Here is an 8,358-nt window from a genome sequence, read left to right as displayed (position 1 = left end):
CAAACAAAATATTTGAATCGGTTTTTAAATTTACAAACCAAACTTAAACCAAACCAAAAGTATCGATTTTCCTTGGTCGGTTTGTTTAAGGTTTTGCGGATTTTTTATAAAACACCCCTAGTCCCAGGATATTATATGCATCTTGGTTTCTAGGAATTTAAAAAGATCAATGCAAATTTCTGTGTTTGAAGAAATACTACAGCCTGTCTCTGGTTTGATGTTGAATTCATAATGGTGGAGACCGTCTCAAGGCAAAGGGCTGAGCTTCCTGTCTTTTTCATCTAATCATATATCCGAAATCCGTGAGAAGAAATTTGTTACAGGATTATTGCCTTGTAGATTGATCTTTACATCTTCTCATGTCATATTAAATTGTTTATGTTTTAATGGACAATTTACGTTAATCATGCATTTTACTCCATTTAAGCCATGTGTTGTAGCAGCAGCACCAAGGTCTCGGGCAAAAAGGAAAGAAAGTTGTCAATGGATTTACTAAATTGACAATGGCATAACAAAAGCTACAATCTCCGTGATTAACAAAGTCTGAATTAATAAAGATACATACAAAAAATTAAAAATTAGCATACCATGAAGGAAGTACTGTCGCAGAACATCAAACACAGTTTCCCCCGTGGAGATATGTATTGCTTTGAGCAACTTTCCCCATTTAATAGCTTGTTTTTCAAGGTAATGTTGACAAAAGTTCTACTGCCAGATGAGAATTTGTCATATTAATTACATGAGTTGAAAGTCCGATGCATTTATAATAACCAACAACAGTTACTACATCTATGCATAATTACAAGCATGGTGGAAAATAATTTGTCAAAAAACTATAAATAGAATTTCCACCATAGTAGTAAACCTTCAATGAAATTAAAATTGTGCAAATACTATAAATAGAATTCCACGCAAGCAGTAGAGATCCTTCATTGAACAGGCCATATTTGAGTAGTAATGGATCATTTATTTTTATTGGATAATCATGCAACCACCTGTTTAAGCAAAAAGCCGAAAAAGAATAATAGGCTAAGACAACAAACCAGTCAAACAGATAAATCTGAAGTTCATATGGATCAAACTATTACTTCACTCAATTGATAAGGCAATAAATCCAGTATCCATCAATGGCATATTAATTATAGTGAGATGCCGGTAGTTAAGATTAGTAATCTTTGCAATTAGGGTACGGGAGAATGTTACGTAATGAACATGTATACAATTAAAAAGAAAAGTAGGTATCAAAGCCCAAGCTAGTATAATCTTTTTGCAATCCAATGAATACTGATCACGCCCAACCTATGCCTTATAAAAAGGACACGCGGACGGTTGCAAATGATAATCTGAGTTTAGCCCTGAAGTCGAACCCAAGAATTAAACTGATTCAATTACTTTTCGTTAGATTCTAAATCCACGGAATCAACTTCCCAAACGTTCGTGAATAGAGACAATTGATGTATTTCCTAGCTAACTACGGAATGACAGATAAATAAACAGCTGAAACTAACTAAGATTAAGTTTGTAAACAATAAGAGAAGGATCCTAAGGTATAATGTTTCCCCTATGATGGAATCCCTTCGCGTTATGAGGTCGACATAGAATTGCTAAAATCATGCTCTATTAAATCATGAGCACTATTATTTACCGGTAAATCTTTCCCGAGTTAATCACGATAATTTACTAGACGCTCTCTTCCCGAGTTACGCTAGCTGACTGATTTATTAAGCTCACTTTAGATTGGCACCCAAGGCTTCGTTATCGCCGTAACCTTTAAACCCGTTAGTTATGATGCCCTCAATATACTGTTGGGAGTTGGTGTGTTTCAACAATTGACGCTAGAATAATGCACCTCTTTACTCCCGAGTTATAGCACCACTAAATAGGCACAAGCAATTGAGGATCGGTCAATTAACTACAACAAGCCACATAGATGAACAAATAGAGATTAGAAACTGGCAAACTATATTAACATAACAAGAAGTTGATCCTTAAGATAATGTTCCATCAAAACCCTAGACTGAGGAAATTAGCTATCTTCAATGATAGAACAAGATAAAACTACTAAATTATTAGCATAATGGCAGCAATTGAAAATAATAAAGAGAGGATAGAAAGAACTCTAATGTTTTGCTATTCTTCCTCACACTTGTTCTTTGCCTCACAGAAAGATCTAAAAACATACGCTTAACCCAAAATCTTCGGCGAATTTCTAAAAGCGTATAAAGGGTGTTGACACAAGTTTTGTCCCAGAATTTCCACTATTGGTCCCCCAAAATTTCTGACGCCGTGAAACAGTTCACCCTGGTCGGCCGGGCACGACCGCGGGTTCGACGCGGCATGGTGTGAGCTGATCATTCTGCCATCGATCCCTTAGATACTGCCGCCGGTCGGCGGTGGAAATTTGCTCAGGCCATTTCCTCGCTTTTTTGCGGCTCGGGGTACTTCTTTAAGTGGACGTTATTCTTTACATTATGCCGTCCAAAAACACTTCCGTGGTGCTGTCCCCAAAATTAGGAATATACCCTGCCAGATGCAAGCAAAAGATACACCATTAGAGCATTTGTTGGATATTAACCTAATAAAACAACAATTAAAAGCATGATAAGTATCTAAGGTGTAAATATCAGACTATAATCTTTTTTGCAATCCAATGATTACCCGATGGACAGCCATAGTGAACAATGAAGCATAGAGTAAACAATATTTGAGTAGTAACAAAACTTTAAGTCCTTGGAGAATTCAATTCGAAATGTAAAAGAGCAGACCAATGTCTCAAGACCTAAGGTATAGAAAGTAGTTTTTGTAAGAATATAAAAGATTTGGTTGCCAAGAAATCAGCTTAATAGCTCAACGGGGGTTAACTAAGAATGTATTAACATTCAGTGGGTTTACTTTTATGTTGGCTCCAACAAAGAACGTGCCTATATCACTTCTAAGACTGAATGAAAAACTTACTATTTTGCTTTGCAAAACACACAGGGCAAGTTCTAGGCATCAAATGTGAATCATGGAATTACAGTAAACTCACACACACTGGCACATGACTCACTCTGGATTGTATTTATCAAGACATTCTCTTTTGAAGTGTCAAGTGTAATTTACAAACATAAAGTTTTTAAGGCACTTTAGCAGGATTCGACCGATTGAGACTAAAGCGTTAGCACTCTAGTGTTTATTGTGATTAAGTGTTAGCGTAACGCTGAGGGTCCTCCTGTGGTTTTAGCTCATAGCCATATCTTAACTAAAACTTAAAAGAAAGAAAAATAAACAAAAACTAAGGTCCTCAGGGACTCTAGCAAGACACACAGCCTACGTGACTAGAAGAAGGAAGTAGAGCCCTTGAGTAACTCGGTGGATCTAATTGAGCATCTTCGTCCATGGGAGGAGCCTGGCCACAATCAAAAATCCCTTGTGGCCATGAAATAGTGAGATTGCTTGAACGACCGTGGTAGATTGAACATCGGTTCGTGGTTGCTGGAGGGCAAACAACTGGACTGTTATGAATGGTGAGCCACACTGTGCCTCCACAGTTGAGAGACTAGGAATAAGTGTGATCCTGGCTTTACCACATGTTGTTCCCTGTCTGCACAGCAGATAAGTCTCCAGAAGAGTTGGCCACAAGGCACAGTGTTGAGCTTAAAAGTAACGATAACTCATCAAATTCCCTGAACACTGGCAGAGTCGAGTAAAGCCCTTGCGATGTCTGGATGTAAGCATCTACCACGGGGTATGCGCACAGTAACCGACCTCGCAGTTCCATGTTCCGGGCAGTTAGCATAGAACTCCCTAACTATTACGAAGCATTGCCTCCTCCGGTACCCTCGAAGAAAGATGTCCAGCTGACCACTCTTTCCTCAACTCATTGAAATATTCGGTGCATTCCACCTTCTAAAGGCTGTGCAATATGAAACCTCATGTAGCAATTTTCTCTTAAGCGGTTTTGGCATTCTTGTACCGGTCCTCCGCCCGGTTTTGGATACAAACCTAAGTGTTGTCAAAACTGAGCGCACTTGCGCTTGCTCCTAGCTTCTATGAGGAGCTTCCCGTATCACTAGCGGAGGAACCCGGTGTTTGCGTCGCTTCCTAGATAAACTCAATTGTACCCTGTCCAACAGAGAAACGCCTATTAGTGGGTGTGTGAAATGTGATGACTATGGGTGGTTACTCAACTTCACCACATACCAGTCAGCATTCGTCCCCTATAACTCCATTGGGCAACCCCAAACACTTGTGAGGCAAGACAAATTCTCCTACACATAGCCGCATACAAAGTGCATTAATCCTAACCCAATCAAACGATTCTTACTACCGCCATCACCACTCCACAATACTTCATTCAAACACCTACACACCATACACTCCTTTCACCACATTATATCACAAAGCCACCTTCACCAATCAATTCCCAAAACGAAAAGCACAAGAAAACACTCTAAAGAAACTTAAAAAATTAATTAAAATCCGAACTACACCAGATGATAACACTAAGCTAGGCGATATAAACTACATACCAATACAAAAAAGAAAAGAGAAGGGGCAGGTGAGAGCATACCTTAATGGAGAAGGGTCGTTGAGAGGAATAGTAGGTGGGTGGAATGATGAGTGAAGAAAAAGAAGAAGAGTGGAGAGGGTCGTGTTAGGTGTTAGAGAGGAGAATGAGGGAATTGGGGAATAAAGGGTGGTCGGAGTTGTTTTGGGATGATGAAGAGGGGAGGGTTTTGAAAGTATTAAGGGGTGGATTAAAATTGAACAAAGATAAAAAAACGGAAAAGAAAAAAAATAAAAAAAAAATACCTACCTGACGAACGGCTCGCGGTACGACGCGGTCCCACCGCTAGCCGCGGTGTAATTAAATTAACGTGAGGCAGAAGTTTGCCTGCTCACCGCGGTTTCACCAGTAGTCGCGGTTGAACTGCAAACATCAGGCAGAATTGTCGCCTCTTCACTGCGGTCCTGTCCGCGGTCCTCCCGTAGGTCGGGGTGGTGCCCTATTTTTTTGAAGGAAGGTTACAGTATATCAAACACTAACAAAGAAACATTCGTGGGTTGCCTCTCCACGCAGCGCCTGATTTAACGTCGCGGCAAGACGCAGATAATGCGCATTTACGGATTCGCTCGACCTCTGAGGTTCCGTCAGCGTTGATCTTCTGTCACTGCTTTGTACAATCATACCTACATATTAGCTTCAAATCGCTGCCCATTGACTCTAAATGTGCGAGAGTCTTCCTCCAAGGCAATTTCCACAGCCCCTGAAGGGAATACTTCGACCGACTTCGAATAATGGACCAGACCATCCTGAATTAAAGCTTACGGGAAACAGCCGTAATCATGAGTTGTAGAGCATACCATGCCCCAGGGTTTGAAATGTCGCTCCAAACAATGTTTCTGGTCATGCAAGCTCTTCATTCTTTCCTTGTACAATCTTGTGCTCTCAAAAGCAAGATGTCTGAGACTCGTCAAGCTCATGCAATTCAATGATTCTCGTGAGTGGCCCGGCAGCCTCAATGTCTAGGTTCAGCTGTTTTGTGCCCCATGCAAGGCTTTGTTTTCAATTCCACTGGCAAGTGGCAAGCTTCCCAAACACCAACTTATATGGTTGACATACCCATTTGGTGTTTTTAAAAGCGAGTTCTATAAGCCTAGCGTGCATCAATCTACTTTTTCAACCTATCAGTTCTTGTGGCATTACAGTCTGGTCAAGTACACTCTTTATTCTCTCTATTAACACGTTCCACCTGTGCACTTGTCACTGCGGATGATACTGGTGTTGCACCCTTGATGCACTAATCATACTTCGCTAGCAACTTTTCAAAGGCTCGATTTACAGAAGTGGGTAACCTCCGTCACTGATGATAGCTCTCGGGTCCTAAAATGGGTGAATATTATCTTCTTCAAAAACCTCCACCACTACTCTTGCATCATTAGTGGGAAAATGCTGCAGCTTCTAACCCATTTGGACACATAGACTCTACACAACAAGATGTACTTATTGCCCTAAGGAGCTGACGAAAAGGAACCCATGAAGTCAATTCACAACATCCAAACACTTTCCACTCTTGGAATCGGGTTCAATGTGGCATCTCATGCCGCCAGAAAATTTCCCAGTTCGCTTGACATTCATTGCAGGCCCTTCACCCATTGGGTGCGCATCTTTCTTTTGGCCAAAAAGAAACCGGCCCTCTAGCACTTTCGCAGTTGTTCTAAATCCCTCCAAAATGTCCTCCATTAACGCCGATAGTGCATGACATGCCTGCAAAACAGAAGATTGTAAGATCTCGGGGACGACACCTCCGGATATATTGTCCAACACATATTCGAAACAAGTAAAGGTTCATCCCAATAATACAATGCAGCAGTCACCGATAAAACTTTTCTCTTTGTACAGAGGAAAGATCATAGGAACTAATACCACATGGCCAGGGAGTTGTGGCAAAGTCCTTGCATACATGGCACTTTCCTCAAGATTGGCCCGAGCAGTTGTCGTTCTGGAAGGTTTCCAGAATGCTTCAACCTCAGTTGAATATTTCAGCTCCCTCAATGTACGTGATAGATGATCAGCGACTTGATTTCTGTGCCCTGACGGTCACAGAATTTCGAGGTCGAACTCTTGGAGTAACAACACCCAAGAATAGGAACGGTTTAAGATTCCTGTGCTTCTCAATTAAGTACTTGAGAGCTGCATGGTCAGTGTGATACACATTACCTTAGGATCCACATCAAGGTATGATCTGAATTTATCGAAACAAACACAACACCGGCCCAACGCATCCCTTCTCCGTCACAGTGTAGTTTCACTGGGCTCCACTCAGCGTTCTACTGTGCATAGTAGATTGGATGCATTAATTTGTCTTTCCGCTGTCCCAGCACTCCCCCAAACTCCGTAGTCACTGCATACACATGAGTTCAATGCCTGCTCCAGTCGGCGGCAACAAATGATTGGTGTTGTGGACGCAGCTGGTTCTTTATTTCAAGCTCCCTGAAAATCTACCATCAATCATCAGAAAAACAAGAAGGGTGATCTTTTCTAACAACTACAGAGAGGGTTAGGCAATTTTGAGAAAGTCATTATAGAGTCTCCGGTAAACAACCGGCATGCCCGTGGAACTCCTGATTGATTTGAACTGAAGTTGAGGGGCAGCTTTGCTATCCACATCCAGCCTTTGCGAGATCCACCTCAATCCTTTGCTTGACACCCGGTGCCCCCAAGACTAGCCCCCTCTTGTACCAATTAAGATGGCACTTCTCCCAATTAAGAACCAGGTTAGTCTCAATACACCGTTTCAGCACACGAGATAGATTTATAAAGGCACTCATCAAAGATGAGTTGCCCTGACCTGTGTATTAGAAGAATCGATGCCATTGAATACCTCCATTATGTCCTCTACCATGTCAGTGAATAGGCCATCATGCACCTTGGATGTCGGTTGCAGATGTTCATAGGCAAAGTGCATCCCTACATCGAAAGGCATAAATGACATGATGGCAAGTGAAGGAGGTTTTCTCTCCGTCCATCTGTGTCAATGGAGATCTGATTGTACCGGACTGATACCCATCCTAGAAAACAAAAGTATGACCTCCCTGCCAATCTGTCTAACATCTAATCAATGAAGGGAAGTGAGAAGTGGTCTTTCCGGGTGGCTAGATTTAACTTTCTATAATCCATGCAAATTCTCTCCAGCCCGTGACGATTCGTGTGTGAGATCATTTGATTGTTATCGTTTTTGATCACCGTCATGCCACCTTCTTAGGCACACACATTGCACTGGGCTATAACCCAGCTGCTGTCAGATATGTGTGAAAAGAATGAGTCCGCATCTAACCACTTTATTACTTCTTTCTTCACCATTTCCTTCATATTGGGGTTCAGCCTTCTTTGATGTTCCCTGGAAGTTTTATGTCCCAATTTCTAGCCGAATTTTATGCATACAGTAGGAGGGGCTGATCCCCTTTATGTCTGCCATGGGTCCACCCAATGGCAGTCTTACACTCCTTGAGTACCGTAAGATGTTGTTGTGCCTACACATCTAACCAAACTGGATGAGATAATAACAGGTAATGTGGAGTCAGGTCAAGGAACTCATACCTGAGATGGGCTGGCAATGGCTTCAATTCCAGCTTTGGTGGTTCTTCAATGGATGGCTTAGCTGGAGGAGTTTCTCTATTTCTAAGTGTAAGGGCTCAAATTCAAGAGTTCTGTCCCAGAACCCTCTGCCCTCTAAAGCCAACACCCATTCTGCACATTCTCTTCTCCAGTTCACCTCATCTAAATTCATCAGACATGCAGCCAGGGGTCCTCAAACTTGTCAACATCTCACCATCAGTTTCTACAATTACATCTACGCGCATCAATAAGAGAGG

The sequence above is a fragment of the Nicotiana attenuata genome, unplaced genomic scaffold (genome assembly GCF_001879085.1).
Source record: "Nicotiana attenuata strain UT unplaced genomic scaffold, NIATTr2, whole genome shotgun sequence".
Taxonomy (NCBI): domain Eukaryota; kingdom Viridiplantae; phylum Streptophyta; class Magnoliopsida; order Solanales; family Solanaceae; genus Nicotiana; species Nicotiana attenuata.
Note: the sequence above shows the minus strand (reverse complement) of the source record.